The sequence below is a fragment of the Aethalodelphis obliquidens genome, unplaced genomic scaffold, assembly GCF_003676395.1.
Source record: "Aethalodelphis obliquidens isolate GAN/ISIS:26980383/991018 unplaced genomic scaffold, ASM367639v1 scaffold38, whole genome shotgun sequence".
Taxonomy (NCBI): Eukaryota; Metazoa; Chordata; class Mammalia; order Artiodactyla; family Delphinidae; genus Aethalodelphis; species Aethalodelphis obliquidens.
In genome coordinates this window covers 12,855,392-12,869,307 of record NW_020837982.1, presented here as the reverse complement: position 1 = coordinate 12,869,307, position 13,916 = coordinate 12,855,392, and the positions used below count along the sequence as shown (strand labels likewise).

At 40.1% G+C, this 13,916-nt stretch overlaps 1 pseudogene across 1 annotated transcript in view; it reads left to right on the top strand.

The window, feature by feature from the left end:
* LOC113633084 (myosin-2-like) overlaps positions 1-1,448 on the top strand; it is an 11,199-nt pseudogene extending 9,751 nt beyond the window's left edge. Inside the window, exons 15-18 of the transcript XR_003438051.1 lie at positions 1-115; positions 200-304; positions 405-500; positions 1,296-1,448. The exon at positions 1-115 is cut by the window's left edge and continues 183 nt beyond it. The product of XR_003438051.1 is annotated as a myosin-2-like (transcript). The remainder of the gene's footprint in view (positions 116-199; positions 305-404; positions 501-1,295) is intronic.
* The last annotated feature ends 12,468 nt before the right edge of the window (positions 1,449-13,916 follow it).

Here is a 13,916-nt window from a genome sequence, read left to right as displayed (position 1 = left end):
GCGGATGAAGAAGAACCTGGAGCAGACGGTGAAGGACCTGCAGCACCACCTGGACGAGGCTGAGCAGCTGGCCCTGAAGGGCGGGAAGAAGCAGATCCAGAAGCTGGAGGCCAGGGTGGGTCTCCCAGCCTGTTCAATTCCCAGCCTGTTCATGCTGCTAGTTACAGCCAAGTGGCTAAACACCTTTGTCCTCTTCCAGGTGAGGGAGCTTGAAAATGAGGTTGAAAATGAACAGAAGCGCAACGTTGAGGCTGTCAAGGGTCTTTGGAAACATGACAGAAGAGTGAAGGAACTTACTTACTAGGTGATCAGCCTTTCCATATAATTCAAGCCTACTGCTTTCAAGAAAATAAAAATGAGTTGTTTTCAAACAATGACACTATTTGCTACCTCTTTCATTCCAGACTGAGGAGGACCGCAAGAATGTCCTCAGGCTACAGGACTTGGTGAACAAATTACAAACCAAAGTTAAAGCTTATAAGAGACAAGCTGAAGAGGCTGTAAGTACCTCCCCAGTGAGAGAGAAAGGTTCAGGAGCAGGGCCAGGATTTGTGGAGACTAAAGCTCATAGAATTTAAGAGGCTTTCATTAAGGCAAAGAAGACTAAATTGGGAACACAAAATTAGGTTTGAAAATGAGTATTTATTTAGAATGAAAAAAATCGTACCACTAATTATTGGATCCTTAGAGATTCGGGTTCATTTCTTCTGAGACCTCTAGCAGTTTTCCAGACAAAGCAGTGTAGAGATGCATCTTGGTTACAACCCACCTCCCTCCCTAACTAGAACATTCTACTCCCAGCAATTCCCAGCACCCATAGGGGCTGTGCAAATGAGCACTCTGAATCTAAGCCTTATTTAAGTTCATGACGAATCGACCTCAGAACATTTCTTTTCCATTTGGCTGCAGTTATCTTTCTCATCCTGTTAACTCTAAAACCTTCCTTAAGGTTCTCCACACCCAATACTACCACAGTGCCTACTTTTTAAAGTTTGTTCCACAGAAACAAGGCTGACTCAAATTCCTGCTACTTTGATATCCCTGTTGTCACTGTAGCATCTTAAGTTTGTCAGGAAGAGAGTCAAGTGAGAGAGAGTGAACAGGGGGTTGTAAGCCCACCAACACAGAGGTGAATATGTGGGATGCCCTACCCCAAATAGGTACATCACCAAAGAACAGAACCTTTTGCTTTCTCACTCGTGAAGCAAATTCTATAGCTGCTCTTAGTAACAAAGGCAGTAAGAATCAGAAAATGTCAAATTTTCTTGTTCTCTCAAATGCATTTCTTTTCTCAGGAGGAACAAGCCAATGTCAACCTTGCCAAATTCCACGAGATCCAGCACGAGCTGGAAGAGGCCGAGGAAAGGGCTGACACTGCCGAGTCGCAGGTCAACAAGCGGCGGGTGAAGAGCCGGGAGGTTCACACAAAAGTCATAAGTGAAGAGTAATTCATTCAAATGCTGAAAGGTGACCAAAGAAATGCACAAAATGTGAAGTTCTTTGTCACTGTCATATGTCATTGTAATGTCAAGGAAATAAATCTGCAGAGAATTTTGCAATCTAAAAATACATGTGTCTCTTAATTACAAGCTCAATAGTGCTATTAGAACTAATTCATTTATTCAACATTTGTTATGCTCCTACTGTGTGCAGTCAGAGGCAATGACAAAAAACGAATGTGGTCAGGGAACCAACTTTAATAGAAGGCAAATGAAATGAAGTGGCCTAAGAGGATGCAAAGGTAGTTAATGGAATACTCAATTCCATTCAACCAATTTTATTGAGTGTCAAGAACGTGTCTGTACAGAAATTGGTACCAAGGATATGACAACCATCCCTGCTTTTGAAGAGCTCAAGCCAGCAAGTGATAGCAATTCAAACAGATGCTGGTACAATTTGCGTACTCTGAGAGAAGCATGAAAACAAAGTGTGGTAATAACATAGCGTGAGATGTGAACCTGGGGAATCCAGAAAGGTTTCTCAAGGGAGATGGAATTAGCTCCTAAAAGATGAGTAAATAGTTATCATGTGAAAGAGAAAAGGAGATGGCCATTCTAAGAAGAGAAAACAAGCATGAGATTTCAGAGTAGTTGAAGCAGAGGCTCCATGAACAAAGGGCATCCGAGAAGGCCAGAGATAGAAGCTGAGACCTGACTATGAGGGGTTCAGCCTCACATGCAGGGCTAAGGAATTAGGACACGTATCTAACCGGTCAAATTTCCACAAGGAGGAGAGGTGACGCAATTCTGGCAGTAGCGTGGAGGATGAAGGAGGATAGGAAAGACCAGACCCTAGAAATACTATGGAGGCTTTTTAAATGAGATACACCAGAGATGACAGTGACAGAAATGAATAAGAACGCAGAATGAAAGCAGGGTTCCAACACTGGTATAAAGAAAGGCCCAGGAGAGCACTGGGGAGGTTAGACAGTTTGACAGCATTCCCAGTTACTTTGTGGTTATAGGTTTTTATTTCTGTCTGGGGGGAAATTTTTTTCCTCTGAACCACATACCTCTCCAACAAAAAGGACAGAACTTTTTAGATAAATCTTCCTGTTGACCTAATTTCTACATACAATTCTGCTTACCAAGGAACCTGAATTTTCTCAGTACCATACATATTTTAAGCAGGAACCAGAAAAATAATTTCTTAATATCAAAAAGAATGTGACTAAAATTTTATCATAGCTATTGCCAAAGTGAGGGATGGGGAGCAGTGATACTTGTTTAAAGCTTACAATTTGGCTTCATTGTGTAGACATTTTAAAAATAACATAGTTGAATACCAATTTATTCTTTTACAGTGGTGGATACCCCTTTCTAATGAGGAGGCTGCTTTTGGGGAATCTCTTTCCCCGGTGTGAGAATCCTAATTAGCAGTAAGAAGCCTGCTTCATGAGAAGAGAATTTAAAAGGGGTAGAAAATAATTATAAGGAATATTTTACCTAGGCCACGATGAAGACTAATGAAATATCCTGCCTAGAGTAGGCATTTATTATCAAATTTTAATTAAACTCTGTAGAGTTAACTTATTGACCTCAAAAGCAATGGGCAACTGCTTTATTATTCTGTCTCCTAACTATTTAAATAATTGCTTATGTAGAGAGTTGAGAGTGGATTTCATTATCTAGGGGTCAATTACTCTGGTGTCCCTGATTAAAGCAGCAAGGATTTGGAGTCACAACTATGCTAGTTAATATTCTTCTTCATCTTCCTCACAGATTAAGTGATTCATAGACCTATTTCCTTATATCTTACAAGAAAACCACACATGATCATCTATAAATACTTATAACACTCTTTGTATTTTCTTTAATTGATATGAGGGATCATTGAGATTTGGGAACTGTTTCTAAACTATTGATACTGGATAAGAGAATCTAAACAGGATACAAGCAAGGAGAGAGCAGGAGGCTGACTCCAAAACCAACTTTAAATCAGGAAAAATAGAGGTAGTTTAAGTGATTCCTCTCTGATAAGTAGCTCTTAGACTAACTGTATTGGAAAGAAATTGAGACTGGGAGAAGACTGTGAAAAGTTACAAAGGGCAAGGGACATTTTCCCTAACTTATTGATGAACCTATTTAAAATATACACATAGGGAACTAGGCAGAGACAACCATGCCCTAGTGCTTTTGGTATCCAGCCAGGTATCATTAAACTAATAAAATCTCCTAAGAATTTATACTAAGGCCAGTTTCTTTACCACTCTATGTTCTGAGGCCTTAAAGGCCATGGTCACTGAAAGCAAAATCTGGGACCACTGACATACTGATACTTGGAAATACCATGAATCTTCTTCCCTTGGCTCAATTCATAACTGTTCACATAACCAAGAGATACCAAGAACAGAAGAAATCTCAAAACATTACCTCCAAACATTACTCCAAAACATTACCTCCCTGTCTATCAATCTTATATCTAAATAGCTTCCTATTAGAGACTGAATACTTGGCATCTTGGAGGATGTTCACTTTAATCTCTTATTAAATTGAAAATATACTAATTTCAGCTAATACCCTAGCTAGAATTATTGGCTATTCAACTAAGAAAGTATCTAAAAGAAAGAGGTCTCTTGAGATGTGCCTGAAGGAAGGCAACCCTGAGGGTGGGCAAGGGGGAGATAAGAAAATATGTCCACAAAGGCCATTTATTAACAATTTTGCTGAGGGGTGACTCTGAGCATTAAGACCTCCAGCATCCTTCCTCATGAGCCAAGGGATTATGTGAACCTCCACATCAGTGGTGTTCAAGTGTAGCATGCATCAGAATCATCTGGAGGACTTGGTAAAACACAGATTTTGGGGTCCCACTTCCAGAGTTCCTAATTCAGTAGGTCCATGTTGGGGCCAAGAATCTGCATTTCTAACAAGTTCCGGGTGATGCTGATGCTGCTGGTCCAGGGACTACATTCTGAAAACCACAGCTCTATATCATGACCAAGTATTTCACAAAGGAATTACATATAATGTACTACAGCCCCACATTAGAGATGACAATGACAGAAATTAATAAGAACGCAGAATGAAAGCAGGGTTCCAACAGTGGTACAAAGAAAGGCCCAGAAGAGCACTGAGGGAGTTAAGACAGTTTCACAGCATTCACGGAAGATGAGACTTTCATGCTTGCTAGCCAGTAATGGGACCCCACAAATGGTGCCAGTAAAGATGACATGGGGAAGAGGAAAACAAATACCGTGTGCTAACACATATATATGGAATCTAAAAGAAAAAAAGAAAATGGTCAGAAGAACCTAGGGGCAAGACGGGAATAAAGACGCAGACCTACTAGAGAATGGACTTGAGGATATGGGGAGGGGGAAGGATAATAAGCTGGGACAAAGTGAGAGAGTGGCATGGACATATATACACTACCAAATGTAAAATAGATAGCTAGTGGGAAGCAGCCACATAGCACAGGGAGATCAGCTCGGTGCTTTGTGACCACCTAGAGGGGTGGGGTAGGGAGGGTGGGAGGGAGGGAGATGCAAGAGGGAAGAGATGTGGGGATATATGTATATGTATAGCTGATTCACTTTGTTATAAAGCAGAAACTGACACACCACTGTAAAGCAATTATACTCTAATAAAGATGTTAAAAAAACAAAACAAAACAAAAAATACCTGGTTAACTCAGGTATGGCTTCACTCAGTGTTTTTTTAATGTTCTATAGAGATAATTTGGAAAATACAGAAAAATAAAAAAATATTTCCTAATCCAATTTCTCAGAAATAACTTGGATTCCATCCAAGTTACTTATAGATTTTAAAAGTACTGGATTCCATACAGTACTGGATTCCACCCAGTACTTTTAAAATCTATAAATAGATTTATAAAATTAAAAACATATTGTATATATGTATATAATTGTGTATGTTTATATGAGCATGAAGTAAGGTGTGAAGGAAACTGACCAAATTGTTAACACTGACTATATTAATTGGGTCATGGGGTGATATTGACTTACTACAACATGTGATGTGACTTACTACAGTGAGCATGCATTATAGTAGGAAGAAAAAAGAAAATAAATAAAGAATGTTATATGCTGTGTTTTTCAGTTAAGATTGTGTTGTGAACATGTATCCATGCTACCAAATATTTTTCAAAAAAAAAAAAAAAATGACATGGGGATCCCTGACTCTCAACCACCAGGCAACAACAAGGCACCTCTTGTCCTTCTCCCTGTCAGAGGAGGCCTAGTAGAAAGTCAGCATTTTCACCATTGCCCAGTGGTAATGAGGCCACCACCTCCCAACTGTGGTGTCAGAGGAGAACACATGGGAGCCACCCATCCCCACTCAGGAATAATAAGGAGACTTCCCTCTCAGGTGTCAACAGAAGGCAACCTGGACGCGTACCCGGAAGTATTGAAGTGCTACCACCCCCCTTACGTTGACAGAACAATGTCACAGGAAACCAGATAAAAGGTTTAAATAGGATCCAAAATCTCAGAACGTAATACAAAAATGTCCAGGCTTCAGTTGAAGATCACTCACCATTCAAGAAGATCTCGCACTGAATGAAAAAGGATAAATGAATGGAAAAAGCCAAAATCAAGATGATAGAGATATCAGAATTATCTGACAAAGATTTTAAAGCATCTACAATAAAAATGCTTCAAGGAGCAATTATGAACCTGCTTAAAACAAATGTAAAAATATGAAGTCTCAGCAAAGAAACAGAAGATCTAAAAATAACAAATGGAAATTTTAGAAATGAAAAATAAATAACAAATTTTTAAAACTCAATAAATGGGCTCAATGGAAAAGTGGAGGGGACAGAGGAAAGAATCAGTGAACTGGAATATAGAGCAGAAATAACCCAATCTAAAGAACTGAAAGAAAATGGAAAGGAAAAATGTACAGAGCCTAAGGGCTCTGTGGCTCCATAACAAAAAAATATAACATTCATGTTATCAGAGTGCTAGATAAAGAGAAGGAAGAAAGTGAAAAAGTACTCAAAGAAATAATGGCTGAAAAGTTCTAAATTTGGCAAGAGACATAACCTACAGATTTAATAAGGAGTTTATCCAAATAGGATAAACTCAGAGAATCCACAGCAAGACGTATCATAAACTTCCGAATACTAAAAGCAAAGAAAAATACCTTGGAAGCAGCCAGAGATACCATTTATTCAAATAATCGAGAATTTCTCACCAGAAACCGGGGAGGCCAGAAAGAAGTGATAGGATATTTTTCAGGTGCTAAAAGAAAAGAACTGTCAACCCAGAATTTTGTTTTCAGGAAAAAAAATATGCTTCAGGAATGAAAGGAAAATCAAGGCATTCTCAGAAAAGTGAAAACTAAGAAAATTGTCATCAGCATACCTACCCTAAAAGAATGGCGAAAGAAAGTCCTCTAAATAGAAAGGAAACAATAAAGGAAGAAACCCTGGAACATCCAAAAGGAAAGAACACAGGAAGCAAAAATAGTAGTAGATACAACCGGCTTTCTCTTCTTAAGTTTTTTAAGTTATGTTTAATGATTGAAGCAAAAATATACCACTGTCTGATGTGGCTATAAATGTATGTGAGAGGAAATATTTAAGACAATTGTATCAATAAATAGGGGAGAGTAAAGGGACTTATAGGGAGGTAAAGTTTCTATATTTCACTTGAACTGATAACATGACAACAAAAGAAGACAACGGTAAGTTTTCTATATACATAGCTAAAGCAACTACAAAAATGACATGCAAAGAAATACACACCTACACTCTCACACACACACACACACCCCCCCCAATACTATAGGAAGGACCAATTTCTGGTAAGACAGCCTGAGGAGTCCCACTGACCCTTTGCCCAGTGAAACTGGTGAAAATTACTTTAAAAACAACAATATTGAAAGCCTTCGGAAATGGTCCTAAGGGAAAACAGCAAATGAAGAAATGTCTATCAAGAAAATCTATAAAAATTCTGTAAGAAAGGTAAGGGTCTGTGACTTTTTTTTTTGCCACGCAGCATGTGGGATCTTAGTTCCCCGACCCCTGCATTGGAGGTGTGGAGTCTTAACCACTGGACCACCAGGGAAGTCCCTAAGGGTCTGCAATATTTGAATCAAGATCACTTCCTCTCTTCCACCCTCCCAGTTCAGAGAAAAAGGGACTCCACTCCCAATTACTAAAGCCAAGAAGAACACAGGCTGCTCCCAGACAGAGCACTTTCTTCCCAGGAAGGACAAGACATCAGTATTTCTCATTCTCCCTCCAGCTACCAGTTTCTGAGGCTAACTCCTTGGAAAGTGCAGTCATGAGGTGGGGGCTCTCTCCTTCCCAGCCATCCCTCATGGAATAAAGGCTCTTTCATGGATCCAGTGTGCTTAGAGCACTGAGGCCCTGATTAAACCTACATCTGCTTTCTAAGGTGCTGGTTCCACTCCAAGAGGGATAAGCCAAGAGGACCTCAGGCACCAGCAAGTGCTCAGCTCCTAGAGTAGGAGTGTCACTAGGAGAGAAGTTAACAGTTGTGCCTACCACCAGCTCCAAAGCCTTGGCTCAGAGACTTTGCCTGAGGGGAGAAGCAGGTCATAAAACAGAGCGCTCCTAATATTTGCCCAAAGGAACTGATTTCATTTGCAAAAGAGGGCAGAGAAGTTCAAGCCTAACTTCACTCTCAAGGACAGCAGAAGTTGTGAAAGGAAATTGGGAAAGATGCATGATACAGGTTAACCTGTAGGCCAGCTAGCATTCAGGAGACACTATGGAATACTAGTTAGGAGGAATCCTACAGGTGTAAGAACAAATATCAAACACTGACCTCAGAAGCTATTTTTTTAAAGGAGCCAGAATTTTATTGGATTAATCTGTAGAACAATCTATGCCCAAGGGCATTATTAAAAACAATAAAGTAATCAGCCAGAAATTAGTGGAGTTTAACAGCCAGATGTGGTCAGGAAAAGACAGAAAAAGAGCTTTATCAAAACCACCGCCATCCTAAGGTGACTGTAGGCATACCAAAACTGCACTTCTAAGGGGAGTAACATCAGAGGTTTAAGCCTATCGGTAGGAAATAAACTTCATTAAAATAAGTCAGCCAGTTAAAAAAAATAAATAAGCAAATAAAACTAACAAGCCCTGAGAATGGTGGCAGCACCCAGAGTTGCTACAACATATTATCTAAAATGTCTAGTTTCCAACAAAAAATTATGAGGCATACAAAGAAACAATTATGACCTGTACACTGAAAAAAGAAGGTGACATGAGCTGCCTGTGACAGTAACCAGATGTTGGATTTAACAGAAAACACATCAAAATAGCAATTATAAATATGTTCACAGAGATAAAATAAATCATGATAAAAGGAAGTAAAGGAAGGCACGATGACCATTTCACATCAAATAGAAACTATCAATAAACAGAAATTATTGGGACTTCCCTGATGGTCCAGTGGATAAGACTCCACGTTCTCAACGCAGGGGGCCCGGGTTCGATCCCTGGTCTGGGAACTAGATCGCACATGCACGCTGCAACTAAGATTCCCTTGCTGCAACTAAGAGTCCACATGCTGCAACTAAGAAGCTTGCATGCCGCAACTAAAACCCAGTGCAGGGGCTTCCCTGTGGCGCAGTGGTTAAGAATCCACCTGCCAATGCAGGGGACATGGGTTTGAGCCCTGGTCCGGGAAGATCCCACATGCCATGGAGCAACTAAGCCCATGCGCCACAACTACTGAGCCTGCGCTCCAGAACTAGCAAGCCACAACTCCTTAAGCCCGGGCACCTAGAGTCCGAGCTCTGCAACAAGAGAAGCCACCGCAGTGAGAAGCCGGTGCATCGCAACGAAGAGTAGCCCGCGCACTGCAACAAAGAGTAGCCCCCGCTCACTGCAACTAGAGAAAACCCGCACACAGCAACAAAGATCCAATGCAACCAAAAATAAATAAATAAAATAAATAAATTAAAAAGAAAAACCCAGTGCAGTCAAAATATAAATAAATAAATATATATTTTTTGAAGACAGAAATTATTTTAAAGGAACCAAATGGAATTCTGGAATTGAAAAGCACAATAACAAATAAAAATTCATTAGAGGGGGGCTTCCCTGGTGGGGCAGTGGTTGAGAGTCCACCTGCCAATGCAGGGGACACAGGTTCATGCCCTGGTCCGGGAAGATCCCACATGCCGTGGAGCGGCTAGGCCTGTGAGCCATGGCCTCTGAGCCTGCGCGTCTGGAGCCTGTGCTCCACAACAGGAGAGGCCACAACAGTGAGAGGCCCGCGTACCGCAAAAAAAAAAAAAAAAAATTCATTAGAGGGGCTTAACAGTATATTTGAACAGAAAGAAAGAATAAGCAAGCTTGAAGGCAGAGTGATAGAGACTATGCAAACCAAAGAACAGAGGAGAAAAAAATGGAAAAAAAAAAATCAGAGAAACATGAAAAACCATTAAACACACCAGTATATGTGTAATGGGAGTACCAGAAAGAGAGGAGAGAGAAAAAGACAACCTACCAAATGAAAGAAGATATGTGCAAATCATATGTCCATTAATGGGTTAATATCCAAAATACATAAAGAATTCATACAACTCAACAACCAAAAAATAAACAACCTGATTAAAAAATAGGCAGAGGAGTTCACTAGACATTTTTTCCACAGATGACATACAGATGGCCAACAGGCACATGAAAAGATTTTCAACATCACTAACTATCAGGGAAATGCAAATCAAAACGACAGTGAGACATCACCTTAAGCCTGTTAGAACAGCTATTATCAAAAAGGCAAGAAGTAACAAGTGTTGGTGAAGATGTAAAGAAAAGGGAACCCTCATGCACTGCTGATGGGAATGTAAATTAGTGTAGCCACTACGGAAAACAGTATGGAGATTGCTCAAAAAGTTAAGAATAGAACTACCATATGATCCAGCTATCCCACTTCTGGGTATTTATCCAGAGATTATGAAAACATTAATTAAAAAAGATACATGCGGGGCTCCCCTGGTGGCGCAGTGGTTGAGAGTCCGCCTGCCGATGCAGGGGACACGGGTCCGTGCCCCAGTCTGGGAGGATCCCACATGCCACGGAGCGGCTGGGCCCGTGAGCCATGGCCGCTGAGCCTGTGCGTCTGGAGCCTGTGCTCCGCAACGGGAGAGGCCACAACAGTGAGAGGTCTGCATACCGCAAAAAAAAAAAAATATATGCACTCCTATGTTCATCACAGCATTATTTACAACAGCCAAGATATGAAAATGACCTAAGTGTCCACTAATGGATGAATGGATAAAGAAGATGTGGTAATATATAGAATACTACTCAGCCATAAAAAAGGTGAAATCTTGTCATATACAACAACATGGATGGACCTTGAGGGTATTACGCTAAATGAAATAAATCAGATGGAAAAAGACGAATACTGTATGATTTCACTAATATGTGGACTAAACAAACAAAAGTAACCGAAACAAAATAAACAAAAGCAAACACAGATACAGAGAACAGAGTAGAGTAGTGGTTACCAGAGGAGAAGGGGGTTGGGGGAGGGAAAAATGGGTAAAGGGGGTCAACTATATGGTGACTAGATAGAAACTAAACCTTTGGTGGTAAGCACACCATAGTGCATACAAAAGTTGAAATGTAATACTGTACACATAAAAGTTATATAATGTTATAAACCAATAAAAAAGCAAACAGTCCAATAAAAATGGGCAAAAGACTTTCACAGACACTTTCAAAAAAAAGATATGTGAAGGTCCAATAACCAAATTAAAAGATGCTCAGTATCACTGGTCTAGAGAATACAGATTAAAACCACAAGGAGCAGGCTCCGCCCCCAGCCCGAGACTTGGAGGCGTCCCCCCCCCCGAGCAAGCGCCCCTTTCCATCCCTCTCCAAGGAGGGCCTGCGGGGTTCAGCAGGGGCGAGTTTCGGTGTCTAAAGCCTTCCTTTTCCCATAATGTGCACATAGCCGTGTGGATGAAAGGCTCTTGGTGCTGCAGCCAGAGTCAGTGTTGTGCCTCTGAGGTGGGAGAGCCAACTTCAGGACACTGGTCCACAAGAGGCCTCCCAGCTGCACATAATATCAAACAGCAAAAATCTCCGAGAGATCTCCATCTCAACACCAGCACCCAGCTTCACTCAACAACAAGCAAGCTACAGTGCTGGACACCCTAAGCTAAACAACTAGCAAGACAGGAACACAACCCCACCCATTAGCAGAGAGGCTGCCTAAAATCATAATAAGTCCACAGACACCCCACAACACACCACCAGAAAGACAAGTACCAGCCTCATCCACCAGAACACAGGCACTAGTCCCCTACACCAAGAAGCCTACACAACCCACTGAACCAACTTTAGCCACTGGGGACATACACCAAAAACAACAGGAACTACAAACCTGCAGCCTGCAAAAAGGAGACCCCAAACACATAAGATAGGCAAAATGAGAAGACAGAAAAACACACAGCAGATGAAGGAGCAAGATAAAAACCCACCAGACCTAACAAATGAAGAGGATATAGGCAGTCTACCTGAAAAAGAATTCAGAATAATGATAGTAAAGATGATCCAAAATCTTGGAAATAGAATAGAGAAAATGCAAGAAACATTTAACAAGGACCTAGGAGAACTAAAGATGAAACAAGCAACAATGAACAACACAATAAATGAAATGAAAAATACTCTAGAAGGAATCAATAGCAGAATAACTGAGGCAGAAGAACGGATAAGTGACCTGGAAGATAAAATAGTGGAAATAACTACTGCAGAGCAGAATAAAGAAAAGAGAATGAAAAGAACTGAGGACAGTCTCATAGACCTCTGGGACAACATTAAACACACCAACATTTGAACTATAGGGGTTCCAGAAGAAGAAGAGAAAAAGAAAGGGACTGAGAAAATATTTGAAGAGATTATAGTTAAAAACTTCCCTAATATGGGAAAGGAAACAGTTAATCAAGTCCAGGAAGCACAGCGAATCCCATACAGGAAAAATCCAAGGAGAAACACGCCAAGACACATATTAATCAAACTGTCAAAAATTAAATACAAAAAAAACATATTAAAAGCAGCAAGGGAAAAATAACAAATAACACACAAGGGAATCCCCATAAGGTTAACAGCTGATCTCTCAGCAGAAACTCTGCAAGCGAGGAGGGAGTGGCAGGACATATTTAAAGTGATGAAGGAGAAAAACCTACAACCAAGATTACTCTACCCAGCAAGGATCTCATTCAGATTTGTTGGAGAAATTAAAACCTTTACAGACAAGCAAAAGCTGAGAGTTCAGCACCACCAAACGAGCTTTACAACAAATGCTAAAGGAACTTCTCTAGGCAAGAAACACAAGAGAAGGAAAAGATCTACAATAACAAACCCAAAACAAGTAAGAAAAGGGGAAGAGGAACACACATATCGATAATTACCTTAAATGTGAATGGATTAAATGCTCCCACCAAAAGAGAGACTAGCTGAATGGATACAAAAACAAGACCCATACATATGCTGTCTACAAGAGACCCACTTCAGACCTAGAGACACATACAGACTGAAAGTAAGGGGATGGAAAAAGATATTCCATGCAAATGGAAACCAAAAGAAAGCTGGAGTAGCAATTCTCATATCAGACAAAATAGACTTTAAAATAAAGACTATTAGAAGAGACAAAGAAGGACACTACATAATGATCAAGGGATCGATCCAAGAAGAAGATATAACAACTGTAAATATTTATGCACCCAACATAGGAGCACCTCAACACATAAGGCAAATGCTAACAGCCATAAAAGGGGAAATCGACAGTAACACATTCATAGTAGGGGGCTTTAACACCCCACTTTCACCAATGGACTGATCATCCAAAATGAAAATAAATAAGGAAACACAAGCTTCAAATGACACATTAAACAAGATGGACTTAATTGATATTTATAGGACATTCCATCCAAAAACAACAGAATACACATTTTCCTCAAGTGCTCATGGAACGTTCTCCAGGATAGATAATATCTTGGGTCAAAAATCAAGCCTTGGTAAATTTAAGGAAATTGAAATTGTATCAAGTATCTTTTCCGACCACAACGCTATGAGACTAGATATCAATTACAGGAAAAGATCTGGAAAAAATACAAACACATGGAGGCTAAACAATACACTACTTAATAACGAAGTGATCACTGAAGAAATCAAAGAGGAAATCAAAAAATACCTAGAAACAAATGACAATGGAGACACGACGACCCAAAACCTATGGGATGCAGCAAAAGCAGTTCTAACAGGGAAGTTTATAGCAATACAATCCTACCTCAAGAAACAAGAAAAATCTCATATAAACAACCTAACCTTGCACCTAAAGCAATTAGAGAAAGAAGAACAAAAAAAATCTAAAGTTACCAGAAGGAAAGAAATCATAAAGATCAGATCAGAAATAAATGAAAAAGAAATGAAGGAAACGATAGCAAAGATCAATAAAACTA